The 23,469-nt window shown below is 42.5% G+C and overlaps 1 protein-coding gene and 1 pseudogene across 6 annotated transcripts in view; both read left to right on the forward strand.

The window, feature by feature from the left end:
* Positions 1 to 23,469, forward strand: part of BLOC1S6 (biogenesis of lysosomal organelles complex 1 subunit 6) — an 85,886-nt gene that overhangs the window by 17,201 nt on the left and 45,216 nt on the right. The gene's annotated exons all lie outside the window — the stretch shown is intronic.
* Positions 17,307 to 17,823, forward strand: LOC100452025 (putative Dresden prostate carcinoma protein 2; annotated as a pseudogene).

A 23,469-nucleotide genomic window follows, 5' to 3' on the forward strand; every position in this document is an offset into this window, starting at 1 on the left:
GGTTTCATCAATCCTTACTTCCCAATGTACTGTTTTTAAAAATTTATTTATATATTTATTTACTTATTTTGAGACGGAGTCTCACTCTGTTGCCCAGGCTGGAGTGCAGTGAGCCGAGGTAGCGCTACCTCGGCTCACTGCAACCTCCGCCTCCTGGGTTCAAGCAGTTCTCTACCTCAGCCTCCCAAGTAGCTGGGATTACAGGTGCCCGCCACCATGCCTGGCTAAGTTTTGTATTTTTAGTAGAGATGGAGTTTCACTATGTTGGCCAGACTGGTCTTGAACTCCTGACCTCGTGATCCACCCACCTCAGCCTCCCAAAGTGCTGGGATTACAGGCGTGAGCCACAGTACCTGGCCTATTTTATTTATTTTTTTTATTTTTTATTTTTTTGAGACAGACTCTCACCCTATTGCCCTCCCAAGTAGCCTCCCAAGTAGCTGGGACTACAGGCACCCACCACCATCCTTGGCTAATTTTTGTATTTTCAGTAGAGACAGGTTTCATTCACTGTGTTGGCCAGGCTGGTCTCGAACTCCTAACCTCAACTGATCCACCCGCCTCAGCCTTTCAAAGTGCTGGGATTACAGGCATGAGCCATGGTGCCCGGCCCTCAAATGTACTGTTAAGGCAGCAGTATTTATACCACCCAACTGCCTTCATTTGGGCCGGGTATAGCTGGGGCCCCGGAACCCACCAGAATGCTTGCTTGTGGCTGTTCAAGCATCTTAGTGGCGCCTGTGAAAATACACTGGACCTTTCAAAATGGAAATCTGATTGTGTCTCCAGCCTCTTCCATGCCTCTACCCTTTGCTCAGGCACTTGCCTCTTTCCTCTGAGCTGTAGTGTAGCTGCACTAAACTTGTGTTTTCTGGGGTTCTGAGCACAGGCCTTTTCATGTGCAGCTTCCTCACTTGGAATACCTTTCTTCATCATTCTTTTAGCTAGTTAATTAGGTAAGCTCTCTAGAACCACTCTCCTGCATGGCACCCATCATGCCCCAAGTCTAGATGAGTCAATTTGTTACATGTTTCACTTTGTAATGTTATCTTCATTAGTGGCATTATTTGACTAATGGCTGCTACTAACTCTCATTAGACTCTAAGCTCCAAGAGAGTGAGGGACTGTATCTTTGCACACTACTGTATCTTCTGCACCTGGCACTGTGCCTGGCACAGAGTAGGTGGTCAACAAGCAACCCAGTAGGCCACAGCCTGCTGCCTGAGGCATTGATGCCTATGAGAGTTCCCTCCCTTTACTAGCAGAGTGAACTTAGATGAATTATAAGATCTCTTTGAGCCTCAGTGTCCTTCTGTGTAAAATGGAGGTAATAACATAACTAGTGTCGGGTTATGGTGACTTAAATGAGATAATGTGCCTGGCACATGGCCTGATCTAGTCACTGCTAGATTAACATTAGTCTCCTTCTCCTTTCCTATTATTGAGGTCCATTCCGTGGGTGCCTGACACCCAAGTATCACTTGGCCAGATTCCCCCAAGTGCACAGGACTCCATCTTTCTGTTGAGAACTGCACAGTTTCCATCGAGAAATCCAGAATTAGAGATGTGACTACCATGCCCTTCATATATCCACTGCCTTCCCAGGAACTGTCACTTGGGCCTCTAGTTCCCTCCCCTACCTTGAATCAACAGGCCCCGCCCATTATTTTTGCTTCTGAGCTAGTTCCTAATTGCCTCACAAAACATTCCACTTTCACACAACTTTTATTATTAGCCTGTCCTTTGGAAACCTGTCCAAGGTTTTATTAAGGTTTCTAGGTGAATAATACCAAGCTGTTGTTTATCTACTTTTCCTTTTTTTAACCACTTAAACATGTAAAAATCTCACAGAAATTTGTCAAATTTTCTCTTTAAAGATATCATCTTGACAGTCTTCTCTGAAATTAATTTTATTTATTTAGCTTGCCTATTTCACAAATGAACCATAATTTCCCAGGTTCCCTTTATAAATTTCTAAATGATAATAAATATTGTCATGTAATAAAAATTATAATATTTTGAGCCCACTGTGCTAGGAACCTTACATACACTATTTAATTAATTATTATTATTATTATTTTTTGAGACAGAGTCTCACTCTGTTACCCAGGCTGGAGTGCAGTGGCACAATCTAGGCTCACTACAACCTCCACCGCCCAGGTCCAAGGGGTTCCTGGGCATCAGCCTCCTGAGTAGCTGGGATTACAGGCATGCACCACCATGCCTGGCTCATTTTTTTTTGTATTTTTAGTAGAGACAGGGTTTTGCCATGTTGACCACGCTGGTCTTGAACTCCTGGCCTCAAGTGATCCACCCACATTGGCCTCCCAAAGTGTTGGGATTACAGGTGTGGGCCACCACGCCCGGCCCACTATTTAATATAATCCTTATAACAATCCTTCATAGTAGACACTATTGTTCCCATTGTGTACATGGAATAAATGAAATTTTATAAATATTTTGTTCTAAGTCACACAGTTAGGAATCAAGATTTGCATCAGGTTTGTATGAGTCAGGTGCCAATTGTCTTTTCACTCTGATATTTTTCCTCCTTTCTTATGCTTGTTGGTTCATAATGGTGGTGGGGAGGGTACGTATGTCATATTTTTGCTTTTCCAACCTCCTGAGTATACAGCCAGTTGTTATGACCAGTTACCCAATTTTGCCAATGGCCCCTCAATGTCATGTTTCACTTCCATCAGAAGTTGGGTAGGTCTTGAAGTATTATCCTTGTATTGAAAACAGTAATCATCCATCCATCTATCCATCCACCCATCCATTCAATATTCCTTAAGGGTCTGTATACCGACCAGGCGTGGTGGCTCACGCCTATAATCCCAGCACTTTGGGAGGCCAAGGCCGGCAGATCACCTGAGGTAGGGAGTTCAAGACCAGCCTGACCAACATGGAGAAACCCCGTCTCTACTAAAAATACAAAATTAGCCGGGCGTGGTGGCACATGCCTGTAATCCTAGCTACTCAGGAGGCTGAGGCAGGAGAATCTCTTGAACCTGGGAGGTGGAGGTTGTAGTGAGCTGAGATCGTGCCATTGCACTCCAGCCTCGGCAACAAGAGCGAAACTCTGTCTCAAAAAAAAAAAAAAAAAAAAAAAAAAAAGAGTCTGTATGCCAGATGCTATGCTATGTGCTAAAACATGTCTTAGACCAAAGAAATGTGTCTCTAGTTTTTAAAATCAAGACATTGTGGAGTTAGTGGAAGAGGCATTGGCGGGTTAGGGGATTAGGGTAGGGATGAAGAAGAGAAAGGAAGGGAAAGGAAGGAACTTCCTGTGAAGTCATTCTCCTGGGCACATGAGTATGATGGAGGAAGGCAGGGGAAGATATTGAGATTCTTACACAGCAAGATAGGAATGATAAGGCAAAACCAGCAGAATTTTGCCCTGGCATGAAATACTGCCTGTTTGTGGTACCTTATGATTTTCAGTTCCCTTCTCCAGAAGCTGATACTTTCCTATATCTCTGATGTTCTATTTACTCTTTTTGAAGTCACTTTTAGAAATTGGCCAGCATATGGACATGGTGGTGCAGCATATGGATATGGTAGTCCCAGCTACTTGGGAGGCTGAGGCAGGAGGATCACTTGAGCCTGGGAGGTTGAGGCTGCAGTGAGCTATGATTGAGTCACTGCACTCCAGCCTGGCATGATTATAGCTCACTGCAGGCTAGGTTAGTGGAAGATAAAGGCTCCCTCAGGCTGCCAAAAACATCAAGTTTCTGACTCTAATCAGATCTTGAGAGCAAGACCATCTCAAAAAAAAAAAAAATTGGCCAGCATAGATGTTAACCTTTGCATTTTGTGTTCTCTGTGTAGGTAGCATATCCACTCATCTCAACAGCCTACCAGAATTGTGACAGTAGATTCAAGTTATGCTTTTTAAAAGATTTAAACTGATTTACTGGGCTTAAGAAGGGGTTTTCTTTTCCTTTTTTTTTTTTTGAGACGCAGTTTTGTTCTTGTTGCCCAAGCTGGAGTGAAACTGAAACCCCCGCCTCCTGGGTTCAAGCGCTCACTGAAACCCCCGCCTCCTGGGTTCAAGCGATCCTCCTGCCTCAGCCTCCTGAGTAGCTGGCATTACAGGCACGTGCCACCACACTTAGCTGATTTTCTGTATTTTTAGTAGAGACAGGGTTTCACCATGTTGGCCAGGCTGGTCTTGAACTCCTGACCTCAGGTGATCCGCCGGCCTCAGCCTCCCAAAGTGCTGGGATTACAGGCGTGAGCCACTGGGCCCAGCCTACTTCATTTTTTCCCTTGGTTTTGCATGTGTTTGTGTGTGTGTATTAGTCTGTTCTCACACTGCTATGAAGAAATGCCCAAGACCGGGTAATTTATGAAGGAAAGAAGTGTAATTGACTCCCAGTTCCACATTGCTTGGGAGGCCTCAGGAAACTTGCAGTCATAGCAGAAGGCAAAAAGCAAGTGCCTTCTTCACAGGGCAACAGGATGGAGTGAGTGCAAGCAGGGGAAATGCCAGATGCTTAATGCAACCATCAGATGTCGTGAGAATTCATTCACTATCATGAGAACAGCATGGGGGAAACTGCCCCCATGATCCAATTACCTCCACCTGGTCCTGTCCGTGACACGTGGGGATAATGGGGTGAGATTTGGATAGAAACACAGAGCCAAACCATATCAGTGTGCATGGTGAATGCATTTGCACACAAGTGTGTATAGACTTGTACATGTGAAAAGCAAAGGGATCCTGGATTGTTGTTCAATCATTAAAACATGTTCAGACAGAGGAATCCTGGTGATTAGAAGAGTCCTCACAAAGTGGCCTTTACTTTGGTAAGTTCATTGTGAAATCAGAGTCTGAAACTTGATTTTATTAACAGCCTGAGAGTGCCTTCATCTTCCACTAACCTAGCTTACGAAAACTAGTAAATACAAAGGAAAATATTGTGAGTATACAAGAAAGTGTTCATATGTTTTAGAGATCCACACTAAAGTGAATGGTTATCTTGGTCAGCCTGGGCTGCTACAACAAAATACCATATGCTTGGTGGCTTAGAAACAACAGGAATTTTTTGCTCACATTTCTAGAGGCTGAAAAGTCCAAGATCCAGGTGCCAGCAGATTCCATGTCTGGTGAGGCCCTGGTTCCTGCTTAAGAGATGGCTGTGTTCTCCCTCTGTCCTCACATGCTATAAGGGGCTAGGGGCCTCTTGGGGTCTTGGCACTTATGAGGGCACTGTCTCCATGACTTAATTGTCTCCAAAAAGGCTCCACCTCCTAATATCACCTGGGTGGGGTAGGATTTCAACATATGAATTTTGGGGGACAGAAACATTTACACCATGGCAGTGGGGAGGGGTCTAGGATTTTCTTTAATATAGTTTAGTTTTTTTATTTTTATTTTTATTTTTATTTTTTTTGAGAGGGAGTTTCGCTCTTGTTGCCCAGGCTGGAGTGCAGTGGTGTGATCTCAGCTCATCGCAAGCTCTGCCTCCCGGGTTCAAGCGATTCTCCTACCTCAGCCTCCCAAGTAGCTGGGATTACAGGCATGTGCCACCATATCCAGCTAATTTTGTATTTTTAGTAGAAACAGGGTTTCTCCATATTGGTCAGGCTGGTCTTGAACTCCTGACCTCAGGTGATCCACCCACCTCGGCCTCCCAAAGTGCTGGGATGACAGGTGTGAGCCACCACGCCTGGCTATATAGTTTAGTTTATAAAAGTGGGAGAAAGTGAAGCAAGTGTAGGAAAATCTTGATTATGATTGAACATGGTTATAGGGTATTTCATACTCTATTCATTATACTTTATATATATTCATTATATTATTTTCTTCACTTTTTTCCTTTTACTTATTTAAAAACCTAGAATACTTTTGTATTTTTGAAATTTTTCTTTTTTTAACTTTTATTTTAAGTTGAGGAGTGCACGTGCAGGTTTGTTATACAGGTAAACTCTTGTCATGGGAGTTTGTTGTATGGATTATTTTGTCACCCAGGTATTAAGCCTACTACCCACTAGTTATTTTTCCCGATCCTCTCCCTGCTCCTACCTTCCACCTTCCAGTAGGCCCCAGTGTGTGTTGTTCCCCTCTTTGTGTTCATGTGTTCTCATCATTCAGCTTCCACTTATAAGTAAGAACATGTGGTATTTGCCTTTCTGTCCCTGCATTAGTTTGCTAAGGATAATGGGCTCGAGCTCCATCCGCGTCCCTGCAAAGGACGTGATCTCACTCTTTTTTGTGGCTGCATAGTATTCCATGGTGTATATATACCATATTTTCTTTATCCAGTCTGCCACTGATGAACATTTAGGTTGATTCCATGTCTTTGCAATTATGAATAGTCTTGCAACAAACATACGTGTGGATATGTCTTTATGATAGAATGATTTATATTCCTTTGAGTATATCCAGTAATGGGATTGCTGGGTCAAATGGTAGTTTTGTTTTTAGATCTTTGAGAAATCACCACACTGTTTCCCATATGGTTGAACTAATTTACACTCCTACCAACAGTGTATAAGCATTCCTTTTTCTCCACAACCTTGACAGTACCTATTATGTTTTTACTTTAACCATAGCCATTCTGACAGGTGTGAGATGGTATCTCATTGTGGTTTTGATTTGCATTTCCCTAATGGTCAGTGATGTTGAGCTGTTTTTCATATGCTTGTTGGCCACATGTATGTCTTCTTTTGAAAAGTGTCTGTTCCTATTAATGGAGTTGTTTGTTTCTGTAAATTTGTTTAAGTTTCTTTAAAATAGTTTGGTTTAGTTTTTAAAAGTGGGAGAAAGTGAAGCAAGTGTAGGAAAATCTTGATAATGATTAAATCTAGTTATAGGGGTATTTCACAGTATTAATTATATATATTCATTGTATTATTTTCTCCACTTTTGTGTGTTTGAAACTTTTTTCTTTCTTTCTTTCTTTTTTTTTTTTTTTTTTTTTTGAGACAGAGATTTGCTCTTGTCGCCCAGGCTGGAGTGCAATGGAGTGATCTCGGCTCGCTGCAACCTCTGCCTCCCAGGTTCAAGCGATTCTCTGGCCTCAGCCTCTCCAATAGCTGGGACTACAGACATGACCACTATACCCAGCTAATTTTTTGTATTTTTAGCAGAGACAGGGTTTCACCATGTTGGTCAGGCTGGTCTTGAACTCCTGACCTCATGTAATTCACCCTCCTCAGTCTCACAAAGTGCTGGGATTACAGGCGTGAGCCACTGCACCCAGCCTGAAATTTTTCTTAATATAAATTTTAAAAATATAAAGAAAGTGACAATAATTTACAGAAATAAATAAAACAGTTGGCCTGATTATTCAAGTTACCTTAACCAGAAATACAACATAGAAAACTAATTTAATTAAGACTTCTGGGTCCACCTGCAATCCTAGCAAGGACAGCTAGCTGTAGGATCCAAGCACAAAAGATTAATGCCCTACTGGTTTAGTCTGTGCGTGCTATAACAGAATACCTTAGACTGGGCAACTTAAAAAGAACAGAAATTTATTTCTCACAGTTTGGGAGGCTGGGAAGTCCGTGATCACGGTGCTCGCAGGTTTGGTTGTCTGGTGAGGGCCTCATCCTCTGGAGGGGAGGTGGAAGGGTAAATTAACCAAATACTGCCCGAAGTGTCTTTTTTAAGGCACTTAATCCCAAACCTGAGGGAGGAGCTCTTATGGCCTGATTGCCACTTAAAGGCCCCACCTCTTAAAACTATCACATTGCAGCCTGGCCAACATGGTGAAACTCCGTCTCTACTAAAAATACAAAAATTAGCCAGGCAGTAGTGGTGTGCACCTGTAATCCCAGCTACTCAGGAGGCTGAGGCAGTAGAATCATTTGAGCCTGGGGACGAAGGTTGCGGTGAGCTGTTATCATGCCACTACACTCCAGTCTGAGCAAAAAAGTGAGGCCCTGTTTCAACAAAACAAAAATCCTATCATTTTGGCAACATCTGAATTTTGGAGGGGCTGTATTCAAATGATAGTACCTACTGTCTGTATAAAATGACGTAACTACCTGTTTTTGTTCGCATGTCTTTCTCCAGAAAAAACTGATTTGATCTCTGTTTACTAAATTACAACTTCAGTACAATCCTGCCTCCCCCAAAATACTCACAGAGCATCTTTGAGGGGCCCAATCTCTTTGATTGCTCATTTACAGCCTCCTAGTTTACTACAACAGATAACTGATTCCCTCCTTTGCAATGAATTCTTGCTAAAATAACCTTCAGAGAGTGGCTTATTCTCTCATCTGCAAATGTTTTTTTTTTTTTTTTTTTTTGAGACAGAGTCTTGCTCTGTCACCTAGGCTGGAGTGCAGTAGTGCGATCTTGGCTCACTGTATCCTCCCTACCCAAGGTTCAAGTGATTCTCATTCTCATCTGCAAATCTTGAGGAGTGCCTCACAATTGTTCCCTCCTCATACCAACCATATCTCACATAGTGCTGTCCATTATCCAGCACATAGCACAATTAAAACCTAATCTGCTCTAATCCCAGTACTTTGGGAGGCTGAGGCAGGTGGATCACCTGAGGTCAAGAGTTCGAGACCAGCCTGGTCAACATGGTGAAACCCCATCTCTATTAAAAACACAAAAAATTAGCCGGGCGTTGTGGTGGGCACCTGTAATCCCAGATATTTGGGAGGCTGAGGCAGAAGAATCACTTGAACCCATGGGGTGGAGGTTTCAGTGAGCGGGGATAGTGCCACTGCACTCCAACCTGGCGGCAGAGTGAAACTCCGTCCAAAAAAAAAAAAAAAAATCAACAAAACCTAATCTGCTCAAGTCCACCATGAACAAGCCTGTGGTCTGACAAGGGAGTGCACTTCAGAATTGTGAAATGCTGCCCTCAACAAGGTGTTACGGGTGGGTCTTTGTTCTTAGAGCTCCCAAGATGGTGGCAAGCCTTTTATTCTCTGACCAGAGGTTCTTGGCCTCACAGATTCCAAGGAATGGAACCTTGGGCCATGCGGTGAGTGTTATAACTCTATTAGAAGCCATGGGTCACGGAAGAGAACCGTGGAACCCAGTGACTAGGGTTCAGCTCAGTTAGGATGAACCTGGGCACTTAGCTGTGCAGGAACAATGGTGAGCCTCTAGCCCGAACGGGAGCAGCAATGGGTGCCTCGCTGAATCAGAAACGCAGAGTACACCCTGCCGGATCTGGAGCGGGGGAAGTCAATGGCGGGTCTGCGATGGCGGGTCTGCGACGGCAGCGAACAGCAGTGGTGGATGGTGAGAGAAAGCTCACTTCGAGCTGGAAGAAACATGGACCAGAAGAGTGTGCAGTTGCAAGATTTAATAGAGTGAAAACTGAACCCCCATACAAGGGGAGGGGACCCAAAGCAGGTTGCCCCTCCCTGCTCGAATGCCTGGGGTTTATTTCCCAATCATTGTCCCTCCCCCTGTGCTCTCAGATGATAAATGATTTGACTATTTCTTTACCTCCTGCTTTTAGCTTAATTGGTATTTTAGTGGGCCCTCTTTACTACCTGATTGGTCAGGTGTGAGCTGAGTTTCAAGCCTCGTGTTTAAAGGTGGGTTCAGTCATCTTCCCCAGCTAGGCTTAGGAATTCTTAGTTGGCCTAGGAAATCCAGCTAGTACTGTCTCTCAAAGGGAACTCTAGCAGCTGCATTCTCATGGAAATGTTTAGATTAATTAGAGGACAAACTTTTTTTTTTTTTTTTTTGAGACAGAGTCTGTGTCTGTTGCCCAGGCTGGAGCACAGTGGTGCAATCTTGGCTCACTGCAACCGCTGCCTCCCGGGTTCAAGGAATTCTTGTGCCTCAGCCTCCCGAGTAGTTGGGATTACAGGCTTTCACCATCATGCCCTGCTAATTTTTTTGTTGTTGTTGTATTTTTAGTAGAGTCGGGGTTTCACCATGTTGGCCAGGCTGGTCTTGAACTCCTAACCTCAAATGACCCTCCCATATCAGCCTCCCAAAGTGTTGGGATTACAGGTGTGAGCGACTGCACCTGGCCTGTGGACAAACTTTCCTTGTGTGTCTACAAATCAGTGAATGAAAGATCATTTTTAGAGAATGAAAACTAACCTCAAGAAAGCAGAGAGAGGGTAGAGACTTCTGGGGTCTGAGCTCTCCCATATAACTTTCATGCCATGGGACTGTAGTAGTCACCCAAGAGAATGACATAGGCCCATCTGTAGCCATCCTCCCCTTCTGCTCTTCTGTCCCAGGATCTAGTTCTAGGAACAGAAAGGACAGATCTTCAAAGACCTAGACATCTGATGCCTACATTGATAGGCTTCTCCCATCACATTCCCTGTCCCTACATCGGTATACGTCAGTCCCGCTCCAAGCCAAGGGAGTGGTGCCTCAATTGCTACCACCAATGGCAAAAGGCATCTATTTCTGCTGCTTCCAGCTTCTGCTTTAGAAACTGTCATTCTTGGGATACATGAGAGACAGACACTGCTAACCTAACTGCTGGTTCATCTTCCACTCCTCCTGGCACTTCCATTCCATCAGATGTCTTAGGGGCTGAAACTGACATAGGAGTTAAGGGATTACTTAGGCAGATACTAAGGGCATGGGAGTCCTCCTAAGGCTTTTCTTTTTAATGAAAAGCAGCCCCAAATCATTTTCTAGCAAAGAGCAGCCTGCAAGCTGGGAGCTTGCACGGGTGCATGCTAGCAGGAACTAAGGACTAGGCATTTTCAAAATAGAGGCTCCACCTTCCCTTCTCTGCCAGCCACGTGTATTGCAAGGAGCAGACAAGATGGCGCAGGTCAACTGGGAAGTCCATTTGCATGAGATTAGGGTGGGGAGACCAGCCTTCCTGGCGCACTATGTAAACGTCATACCTGATCCAACCAATCTGTGAGCCCTATGTAAATCAGATACCGCCTCTTCAAACTGAGCTATAAAACTTGGGGCATTCACCACCAGCTGGTCCTTTTTGCTTGGAGACCTCTATCTGTGTAGAGGAAGCTGTTTCTCTTTCTCTTCTCTTCTGCCTTTTAAACCTCCGCTCCTAAACTTCTCATGTGTGTACGTGTCCTAAATCTTCCTGGCACGTGACGACGAACCCCAGGTTTAAACTCCAGACAACATAGCCGCTTCAAAACCTGAGAAATAGCAGGACCGTATGAGGATTCTCGACCTGGTGGCCCAAACTCTCTGCCCGTTTGCCCAACACCAGCCTCCTGGAATAACAGAGATGGCTAAAGCAAAACCTCCTTTGTGTTTACAAATTGTTTTGAAAAACATGGTTTAATCTCATCCTCCTTCAGATCTGTGAGATAGCTATTATTTCTGTTTAAAGAGACAAGACACTAGGGCACAGAGAAGTTAAGTAATTTGTTCACAGTCACAGAGTTAATTGAAAGCAGAGCCGTGATGTGAACTGAGATATTCCATCTCCTGGAGGAATTCATCTGTATCTAAATCCAAATTATTACTGCCCTTTGAGCTACAATATCTCTTTCTTTCTTTTTTTCTTTTTTGAGAGAGAGTCTTACTCTGTCACCCAGCCTGGAGTGCAGTGGCGTGATCTCGGCTAACTGTCGCCTTGACCTCCCTGGGCTCAGCTGAGCCTCCTGAGTAGCTGGGACCATAGGCATATGCCACCACGCCCAGCTAATTTTTGTACTTTTTGTAGAGACAGGATTTTGCCATGTTCCCCAGGCTGGTCTCAAATTCTTGGGCTCAAGGGATCCGCCCGCCTCAGCCTCCCAAAGTGCTGGAATTACAGGCATGAGCCACTGTGCCCAGCCTATGATATTTCTGTAAGAAAAATATTGGTTATAGCCACCAAGTTATGTTACCACAAAAAATGACTCATTATTAGCTTCAGGCTGAGACTGTTCATAGCCAAAAGGCATATTTCATTCTGTGTTGAACTCATTAATTTAAACCATTCCTAATTTTTTATTGTGATGAGTCAATAGATAATATTTACAGTTAATAAATCAAGAAAAACAAATATAAGTATATTACATATACCGATTCAATGGTAATCAACAATATAACTTAAAAACAAACTATTAATAAATCTTCTGGGTAATGGGTGTGGAGTGTGGGTGTTGTGGAGATTGGTGGCAAGAGACTTTTGTTTTTCATTTAAGACAACTCGGTACAGTCTAAATTTTTCAAACGTGCAAATGTTACTTCTATAAATTAAAAACAAATTTATTTTATTTTATTTTTTGAGACAGAATCTTGCTCTGTCGCCCAGGCTGGAGTGCAGTGGTGCAATCTCGGCTCACTGCAGCCTCTGCCTCCTGGGCTCAAGCAATTCTCCTGCTTCAGCTTCCCAAGTAGCTGGGTTCACAGGCGTGTGCCACCATGGCCAGCTAATTTTTGTATTTGTAGTAGAGAGATGGGGTTTCACCATGTTGGCCAGGCTGGTCTCAAACTCCTGACCCTGTGATCTGCCTGCCTCAGCCTCCCAAAGTGCTGGGATTACAGGCGTGAGCCACTGTGCTGGGCCTAAAAAAAATTTTTAAAATAGAAAAATAAAATGAAGTAAAAAATATTTTATCAATGAGTGATTGCTTAGTCATATGTAATGCTGTGTAGCCAATAGAAAAAAATGAGATACCTCTATACAAATTTTAAGTAAGAAAAACACATTGCAGAATGATACTAGAATAATACTATTTATTTCAAATTTGTGTGTGTGTGTAGATAAACTCGCACACCAAACTGTAAGGATATATACCAAAGTGTAGGAATAAAGAGTAGGGAGGAGAGAAAGATTTTATTTACTTTCTTTTTTTTTTTGTTTTTGTTTTTGTTTTTGAGATGGAGTCTCGCTTTGTTGCCCAGGCTGGAGTGCAGTGGCACTGCAACCTCCACCTCCTGAGTTCAAGTGATTCTTCTGCCTCAGCCTCTCGAGTAGCTGGGACTACAGGTGTGTGCCACCACACCCAGGTAATTTTTGTATTTTTAGTAGAGATAGGGTTTTGTCATATTTACCAGGCAGGTCTTGAACTCCTGACCTCATGATCCTCCTGCCTCGGCCTCCCAAAGTGCTGGGATTACATGCGTGAGCCACTGTGCCAGGCTGATTACTTTCTGTCACGCGCGTCCGTGTGAAGAGACCATCAAACAGGCTTTGCGTGAGCAATAAAGCTTTTTAATCACCTGGGTGCAGGCGGGCTGAGTCCAAAAAGAGAGTCAGCAAAGGGAGATGGGGTGGGGCCGTTTTATAGGATTTGGGTAGGTAGTGGAAAATTACAGTCAAAGGGGGTTGTTCTCTGGTGGGCAGGGGCAGGGGTCACAAGGTGTTCAGTGGGGGTGCTTCTGAGCCAGGAGAAGGAATTTCACAAGGTAACGTCATCAGTTAAGGCAGGGACCAGCCATTTTCACTTCTTTTGTGATTCTTCATTTGCTTCAGGCCATCTGGATGTATACATGCAGGCTTGAGCTCAGAGGCCTGACACTTTCTATACTTCTATATATTGTTTGATTTTTTTCAAGGAGCATGTGCATTGAATATGAATGTATATGGACGATTCTGCAGGTTCAAAGCTAAAGTGATTCTGAGTGTTTTCCTTTTCTTTTCATGCCATGAAAGAGCCCAAATGTGGTTGTATTGTGTTATGTATGAGAGTCAGTATCTTACACTGATTTGTAGTGAGGAGATTCACTGGTTCTCTGCTCCATGGTATTGTTGCAGAAGGGAAGTTTATGAATCAAATCACTCCACTCTTGTGCCTTAACATCACCACAGAGCTGACCAAAATCTGACTCATGTTTCTTTTTATATTGTTAGATTTCCTTTCTCTGCTTGGTTTTGAGCATATGTCACCAGAATGCATGGGATTTAAATCCCCAAATCTAGAATTAATATTTGATGACTGTAACAAGGTATCTGAACCACACTTTGGAATTCTGGACTTTGGGTCTTGATTTACCCTGGTACTTAACTATAATCTTTTTGAGACCTTGGCAATGAAATTATTGACTTTGAGCCTTGGTATCTTCATCTGTTTCATGAAGATTTTAATAATATTATTTCCACAGTATTATTGCCAAGATCAAATGGGATAACCTATGAAAGCCTTTGAAAATTATAAGCAATATATAAATAAATATAACATATTGTTATTTTATTAGTCCTAGTAACAGAAAGATACTTAATGCTCACTGACTACAGGGTTAGAGAATGAAGACTCCCTGCCTTACTTCTCTTTTCCATCTCGTGCAAAATGTTCTCCCCCAACCCCACCCTGCAAAAAAGATTTGCTTGGCAGTACAATTTTGATTGTTTAATGTTTCCATAGTGGTGTACCAGGAATCATAGCCAAGACAAGGAACTTGTAGCAAAATATTTCCTTTTTCTGTTCCCAGCCCAGATTTGTCCCCAGCAATACCAGGTTATTTATACCTTTTCTTCCCTTTATACTTGGCTCTTATGAGAGCCAGGGCACACGGCCTGTACAGTGTTTTATTAAAGGATCTTCTAGTAGGATTGTAATGGTTTTAAAAGATGATCACAAATTCTTTGACATTTCTCCCACTGAGTGTGGGATCTATATTCCCTTCCTTTGAATCTGGGTGGATTCATGACTGCTTTGACTAATAGAGTATGGCAGAAATGTTGCTATGTGAATTTCAAGCCTAAGTTACAGAAGACCATGCAGCCTCTGCCTTGTTAACTAGGACATTTGTTCATAGATTCTTGTCATCATAAAAAGTCCAGCTACCCTGAGCCACTGTGCTAGAGAGGCAATGTGTAGATGCTGTGGTCAGTAATCCCTGTTTAGCCTGGTCTTCTAGCCAAGATATCAGAAATACGAAGGAAACCAGCTTGGACCCGCCATACCACTCTACGTGCCAGATCAATGCCAAGTGTCCTCCACCAATGCCTCATGGAACAGAATTCTCCAGCTGAGCTGTGCTTAAATTCATGACCTACAAAATTGTTTTGGGGTAGCTTGTTATGTAATAATTGGTAACCAGAACAGGAACGATAATCCCATTTCAGTTCAACTTTTGGGCAGATTAAGCACAATTATGGGGGTCAATTTATCTTTCTTTTTTCTCTCTTTGCAGTGAATTTTTTTTTTTTTTTTTTTTTTTTTGAAGCAGGGTCTTGCTTTGTTGACCAGCCTGGAGTACAGTGGTGCCATCTTGGCTCACTGCAGCCTCAACTTCTTGGGCTCGAGCAATCCTCCCACCTCAGCCTCCCAAGTAGCTGGGACTATAGGGGCATGTCACTATGCTTGGCTAATTTTTCGTTTATTTTTTGTAGAGATAGCATCTCACTCTGTTGCCCAGGCTGGTCTCAAACTCCTGGGCTCAAGTAATCCTCCCATTATGGCCTCCCAAAGTGCTGGGATTATAGGTGTGAGCCACGATGCCTAGCCTTCCTACAGCACTCAGTATTCCAAGAAATCTCCCATCCAAGCACTAACCAGGCCCGACTCTGCTTAGTTTCTAAGATCAGATAAGTTCCTTAAACAAAAAAAAAAAAAAAAAAAAAAAAAAGAGGTTACTGACTATTCTTGATAGCTGGGTATTTTGATAAAGACTTCCAAAGAGATATCCTAAGCTTGAACTCTTCCCCCAAAGAGGGAGCACCAGAGCTTCTTTGCTGTCATCTTGCCTGAGAAACTTCCTTGCACTGGGGCTACTGAGTCAACAATATTCTTCATAAAAATAATTTTCCTTTGGGAGGCTGAGGCTGGTGGATCACTTGAGGCCAGGAGTTTGAGACCAGCCTGGCCAACATGGTGAAACCCTGTCTCTATAAAAAATACAAAAATTAGCCAGGTGTAGTGACAGGTGCCTGTAATCCCAGCTGCTCAGGAGATTGAACCTGGGAGGCGGAGGTTGCAGTGAGCCAAGATCGTGCCATTGCACTCCAGCCTGGGTGACAGAGTACGCCTCCGTCTCAAAAAAAAAAGAAAGAATTTTGTAAGAATATTCATAGGTACTCACTGTTTCTCTTAGGTAAAGAGCTGAGAGTGGAATTCCTGGGTTATGGGATAGATATATGTTTAACTTGGTAGGAAATTGCTAACTTTTCAAAGTGTTTATATCGTTTTACACCTCCATTAGGAAAGTATGAGTGATCATTCCTCACCTCACCAACGTTTGGTATTGTCAGGTGGGTTTTTTTTTCATTTAATTTTGGTGAATTCTAATTTATCTGTTTTATTGTTGTTGTTGTTGTTGCTGCTGCTGGTGTTTTTGATATTGTATCTTAGAAATTGTTGGCTAATCCAAAGTCACGAAGATTCACACCTGTGTTTTCTCCTAAGCATTTTATAGCTTTATCTCTTACATTTAGGTGTGTGATCCCCTTTGAGTTAACTTTTGTAGATGATGTGAAGAAATGGTCCAAACTGATTCTTTTGCATGTGGATATCCAGATGTCTCAGCACCATTTGTTGTAAAGACTGTTCTTTCCTTACTGAGTTGCTTTGATCCCTTTGTGGAAAATCAGTTGACCATAAATGTATGGATTTATTTCTGGACTCTCAATTCTATTGATGTATGTGCCTATCCTTATGCATAGTTTTAATTGTGGTAATTCATTGTAGTCTTAATTGTGGCAATTCATCATAGTCTTAATTTGCATTTAATTGTATTTTCCTGATGACTAATAATTGCTAGAAAGTTCCTTCTTACCCATGCCAGTCAATCCCTTTCCGCATCCCCATTCCCCCAGAGCTAGCCATTGTTTTGATTAGTTTCCACTGTAAATGAGTTTTAACCTGTTCTAGATCATTATATAAAAGGAATCACACAGTGTACACTTTTTAGTGTGGACTTCTTTCACTCAGCATGTTTTTGAGATTTATCCATGTGTGGTGTATATTATAGTTTGTTCCTTTCAGAAGAAATTTTTACCACAAAGATTTTCAAATTTATCTCAACTTATTTCTTTTTATTTAATTTGTATATGAAAAATTTTAGCCTATTTTTTACATTTCTCATCCAATTGCAGATTATTTTCAATTTACAATTATAGGTTTGCCCAGTTTTGGATCTCTAATGTTTTGCTTATTTCTGGTTTTTGTCAAGCCCATGCACTTGACTTCTGCTAGTCCCTTGAAGGCTGTACCAGAGTCAAGGGCCATTTTCTTCCTTTTAAAGCTCATATACATTGCCATCTTTTTATTAGCTGACCTAAGTGTATATTTATCCAAACATCTAATTTATTCCAGCTTTAGATCTTCTTGCATCTGAATTATTAAAATACACATTTAGTTTACAATACCTACCAGTATTTATCAAAATTTACTGAGATTATTCATGGAATTTAGGGGGAAACACTATCTAAAAAGGACCCATGATTGATTATTTGTTTATTTATTTATTTAGTGCACTTGATTTTGCAGATAAGTCTGGAAGTGTTAGTTGCAAAGATATGCATTTACTTCTCTGGTTACAAGAAAGAATATAAATGCACAAACGGGAGCAGCGTGAAGAAGAGGCGATGACCCCTAGACCGACCAAAGCCCACGCTCCGCTGCCCAGCACCTATGTCCTACCACCGTCGCTGCCACCATGCCCGAGAGAAAGGCTGAAGGGGATGCTGAAGGAGAGAAAGCCAAGGTTAAGTAGGAACCGCAGAGAAGATCCATGGGTTGTCTGCTAAACCTGCTCCTCCAAAGCCAGAGCCGAAGCCCAAAAAGGCCTCTGCAAAGAAGAGAGAGAAGGTACCTAAAGAGAAAACGGGAAAAGCTGATGCTGGCAAGGAGGGGAATAACCCTGCAGAAAATGGAGATGCCAAAACAGACTAGGCACAGAAAGCTGAAGGTGCTGGAGATGCCAAGTGAAGTGTGTGCATTTTTGATAACTGTGTACTTCTGGTGACTGTACAGTTTGAAATACTATTTTTTAATCAAGTTTTATAAAAATGCAGATTTTATTTAGCTTTTTTTTTTTTTTAAGCTATGTTGTTAGTACACAGAATACTTCATTGTTGTTTTGGGGGGAAGGGCCATATGTCACTAATAGCCCCTGAAGCTGGACTGATGTGGGGAAAACACCTTTTCCTTCTGGTTTTGAGAGACCTCCTCTTGGGTCCCAGGAAGAGAGATTCCCTGACTTTGATACACATGGCTACCTTGGTACAAAAGCCTTGTGGTATGGAAAAACAAATTCGTTTTTTATGTCCTCTTCTCTCTTTCTACCTTTCAGAATAGACTTAAATCCCTTAAACCCAGACATCTTCTGGGACCTGACCCCCAATAATTGGTTACCAGTGTGTCAGGCATTCTGGACTTTGCCCTCAAAAGAGCAGTGGTTCCTGTTTCTAGGTTGTGGATCTTCAGACAAATTCTGTCATTTTCATTTCACTTCCTGAAAGCCAGGGTCGGTTCATGAAAAGCTATGAAACAGCACGCTAAATGTGAAATGTCAACCCTCACTAAACTTTCCCGGTTCAGAGCATCAGATGAAGACTTCACTGGATTTTATAGTGGCTTTCTGATTTTTGGTAGTCCATTGAAGAAGGGAGTTTGAAAGTTATCGTATACTGTTAACGATTGTCTGCCCATGTCCTGCCCAAAATACCATGATTCTTTATGGAAATTATCTTTAATAAAGCTGGATACAGTTTGGCTTGGGAAAAAAAAATGCACAAAGAAGGCAAAGTGAGCTTGCACTGTATGAAGAATAACTTTCAAGCGGTCTGCAGATAGATCCTATTTGAAAGTCAATCCCCCTTTCCCTCACTCCTGCACTGCCAACAACTGAAGTTGCTGAAGAAGAGTGAGTTTGTGGGATAGCCAGTCTCCTCACCTTTTCCACCTTCATTCTTGAATTCTTTGTCTCCTCTGGCTCCTGTCTTTTTTGTCTTTCTTTTTTTTTTTTTTTTTCACCAAAATAATACCTGCCTTGGGCAAAATTATCAAATCAACTCCCCTGCCAGCACTCCCTTTGCTGCCTGATTCTCTTCCTTTATTCCTCTGTGCAAGCCTCCTTATGCTAAAGCTCCAACCCTCAGGGTTCAATCAGACAAACAAAACCAGCCAGAAGTATACATTAAGAGAGTTTTTGCACAGAATTGGCTTATGTGATGGTGGCAGCTGGCAAGACACCCTAGAAGAGCAGGCCTGGTCTCTTAGACACCAGCTGAAGCTGTTAGCTACAGATAAATTTCTTCTTCTGCAGAGAAGCCTTAGTTCTGCAATTAAAAACTTTCAACTGATTGAATCAGGCCCACTCAGATTATTTAGAATAATCTCTCTTATGTAAAGTCAACTGATTATGGATTTAATTCACATCAACAAATTACCTTCATTGAAACACCTAAATTAGTGTTTGATTGAATAACAGGGGACTGTAGTCTAGCCAAATTGACACATAAAGCTGACCATCACACTCTGTTTCCTATAGGAGTTGGCTTTCACATACTGGCTCAACTGGTAACTAAAATGTAGCTGATAGAAGCTGCATGCTCAGGAGTATTTTTGTTTTATGAAGAAATCTTAAAGAAACAATATGAAATAAAAATAGCGAAGGTATGTGTGGGGTGGGGTACCTATCCAAAAGGCAAGAACTGGTCACAGGCATGGTCACCCTTTCTCATTGTCCCCTCCATCTCCTGAAATATCAGCCATTCTGAATCTTTTATTTTATCTCTACATAGTCCTCTACCACCCCCACCAATGTACACACCCAACAACCCTTCACCAGCACCTCTAGGTTTCCTCCCATGAGAACACCTTGAGATCTACACCTAACATCTACTTTTAGGCTTCCCCCATCTTCTCAGCCCTGTGCATATATTTAGGGACCATATTTATCTCCCATATTTAATTTATCTCCTGTGGAAGTCTTTACAAAGATCAAATTATTCATTTATTCATCCATCAAATATATGTCTAGGGCATTGGCAGGTGGTGCACATAAAATAAACAGATTCACTTCCTCTGTGTCCTGGGCTTGTTTCATTCTGACCCTCTGTGCTAGAAGCCCAGGACACAGAGGAAGAAGCAGTGTGTTCTGATTGAGGGACTTCAGGAAGCTGAATAGAGTCCATCAGCTGGGACTTGAAGGTTAAGAAGGATTTTGATGGATGGAGAAGAGCATTTCAGGTTAAGTGGACTATATGAACAAATGCAAGGAGTCCTGAAGATGAAGGCATAATTCAGAGCCTGCTCCTGGGTTTGGATGCAGGATGTAGCTGGTTGAAGAGTCACATTTAGGGCACCAGGTTTTCACCAGCCTCACTTCATTTAAGTGAGGCTGAAGCCTACTGATAGTTAGAAGACACTAAGGCTTAGGACAGATTTAGAAGAAGTGGTTGAAAAGATAGAATGTCAGAGAATACAATACCCAAAAGTCAAGGGAGGATGTTGTAAATTGTGTTGGTGCCATAGAGAGAGATCTTATGTCTTGTGACTCAGTGCTCAGCTTTCTGTCTTGTTGGGCTGCCCTGTTTGAGTCTTTTGGCTAGAGAGAGCAGGCTTTTCATGGTGTTTTTTCTGCCCCATACACAGTGACACAAGCTTCTCCAGCACACAATCCACAAAATCTTTTTTTTCTTTTTTTTTTTACTTATTTATTTATTTTTTGAGACAGGGTCTTGCGCTGTTGCCCATGCTAGAGTGCAGTGTTGCAATCATAGCTCACTGTAGACTTGAACTCATGGATTCAAGCAATTTTCCTGCCTCAGCCTCCCAAGCAGCTGGGACTACAGGTGTGTGCCACCATGCCTGGCCAATTTTTAAATGTTTGGTAGAGACACGAATCTTGCTATGTTGCCCAGGCTCAGGATATCTTTTTAAAGTTTTTTCCTTTTATCTTTTTTTTGCAGGGGGAAGGCAGAGTCTCACTCTGTCACCCAGGTTAGAGTGCAGTGGTGGGATCACAGCTCACTGCAGCCGTGACCTCCTGGGCTCAAGTGATCTTCCCACCTCAGCCTCCTGAGTAGCTGGGACTACAGGTGAATGCCACCGTGCCCAGCCACATTTTTTTTCTTTTAGTAAGAGACAAGGACTTGCTATGTTGCCCAGGCTGGTCTTGAACTCCTGGGCTCAAGTGGATCTGCCTGCCTCAGCCTCCCAAAGTGCTCGAATTACAGGTGTGAAATACTGTACCCAGCCTTTAAAGTTTTTAATCAATTTTTTGAGGTATCCTTTACCTGCAATCAAATGTACTCATTTCAAGGGTACAGTGCAATGAATTTTTTTATTTTTATTTTTTTGAGATGGAGTCTCGAACTGCCACCCAGGCTGCAGTGCAGTGGTGCTATCTCGGCTCACTGCAAGCTCCACCTCCCAGGTTCATGCCATTCTCCTGCCTCAGCCTCCCGAGTAGCTGGGACTACAGGTGCCCGCCACCACATCCAGCTAATGTTTTGTATTTTTAGTAGAGACGGGATTTCACCATGTTAGCCAGGATGGTCTCGATCTCCTGACCTTGTGGTCCTCCCGCCTCAGCCTCCCAAAGTGCTACAGGCGTGAGCCACCGCCCCCAACTTTTTTTTTTTCTTTTTTTTTTTAGAGACAGAGTCTCACTGTGTCACTCAGGCTGGAGTGCGGGGGCACGATCATAATTCATTGCAGCCTTGAACTCCTGGGCTCAAGTGATCTTCCCACCTCAGCCTCCTGAGTATCTAGGACTAGAGGCATGTGCCACCATGCCCGACTAATTGTTTTTTTTTTTTTCTGTAGAGATCAGGGTCTCACTGCATTGCTCAGGCCACTCTTGAATTCCTGGTTGCAAGTGATCCTCCTTCCTCGGCCTCCCTTCTGGAACTATAGGGGTAAGCTAGCATGCCCAGCCTTGAACTTTGAAAAATACGTGTAGTTATGTAACTATCATCATAAGATACAGAACTTTTTCATCATCAAAAAGTTTTCTTTTTTTTTTTTTCTTTTCTGAGACAGAGTCTCACTCTGTCCTCCAGGCTGCAGTGCAATGGTGCAATCTTGACTCACTGCAACCTCCGTCTCCTGGGTTCAAGCGATTCTCCTACCTCAGCCTCCTGAGTAGCTGGGATTACAGGCACACGCCACTAGGCCTAGCTAATTTTTGTATTTTTTAGTAGAGACAGAGTTTCACCATGTTGGCCAGGCTGGTCTGGATCTCTTGATCTCAAATGATCCACCTGCCTTGGCCTCCCAAAGTGCTGGGGTTACAGGCGTGAGCCACCACGCCTGGCCAAAAAGTTTCCTTATTTAAGATGTTAATATTACTCACAGTGAACTACAGATTCAATGTGATCCCTATCAAAATCCTAACAATGGCTGGGCATGGTGGCTCACCCCTGTGATCCCAACAGTTTGGGAGGCTGAAGAAGGAGGATTGCTTGAGGCCAGGAGTTCAATACCAGCCTGGGCAACACAATGAGACCCCCCAGCAGCTCTCAAAAAAAAAAATCTAAAAACATTTCTTGCAGAAATAGGAAAATACATCCTAAGATTCATAAGGAGGCCGGGTGCGGTGGCTCACGCCTGTAATCCCAGCACTTTGGGAGGCCGAGGTGGGCTGATCACCTGAGGTTGGGGGTTCAAATCCAGCCTGACCAATATGGAAGAACCCCGTCTGTACTAAAAATACAAAATTAGCCAGGCGTGGTGGCGCATGTCTGTAATCTCAGCTACTCTGGAGGCTGGGGCAGGAGAATCACTTGAACCCGGGAGGCGGAGGTTGCGGTGAGCCGAGATTGTGCCATTGCACTCCAGCCTGGGCAACAAGATGGAAACTTCGTCTCAAAAAAAAAAAAAAAAAAAAAAAGATTCATAAGGAATCTCCAGGGACCCCAAATCGCCAAAACAATCTTGAAAAAGAAGAACAAAGTTGGACTTCTTACACTTTCCAGCTTCAAAACTTACTACAAAGCTATAATAATCAAAATAGTGTGGTTCTGGCATAAAGAAGGACATATGGATCAGTGGATTCAGAAATAAACCTTCAAAAATATGGTCAAATGATTTTTGACAGGAGTGTCAAGACCATTCAGTAAGGAAAGGATAGTCTTTTTCAACAAATGATGTTGGGAAAATTGGATATTCACCTGCGAAAAAAAAAAGAATTTGGAACTTTACCTTACACCATATACAAAAAGCAAATCAAAATGGATTACAGACCTGCATATGAGAACTAAAACTATAAAACTCAGATGAAAACATAGGGGAAAAGTTTTGTGGAATTATTTTAGCAATGATTTATTAGCTATAACTCTAAAAGGATAGGCAACAAAAGAAAAAAGATAAATTAGATTCCATCAAAATTAAAAACTTGTACATCAAAGGACACTATGAACAGATTATAAAGGCAACCCAGGGAAGGGAGAAAATACATGCTAGCTAATCATAGCTCTGATAAGTCATTGATATCTAGAATATATAAAGAAGAAATATGCTTCAACAACAACAAAAAACCAAACAACCCAATTTTTAAAGTCAGGCAAAGGACTTGAATAGGCATTTCTTCAAAGGAGATATACAAATGGCCAATAAGCACATGAAAAGTTGCTTAACATCACTAATTATTAGGCAAATGCAAATCAAAACCACAAGGACACCTGGCCCGGTGCCATGTGCCTGTAG

The sequence above is a fragment of the Pongo abelii genome, chromosome 16 (assembly GCF_028885655.2).
Source record: "Pongo abelii isolate AG06213 chromosome 16, NHGRI_mPonAbe1-v2.0_pri, whole genome shotgun sequence".
NCBI classification, from domain to species: domain Eukaryota; kingdom Metazoa; phylum Chordata; class Mammalia; order Primates; family Hominidae; genus Pongo; species Pongo abelii.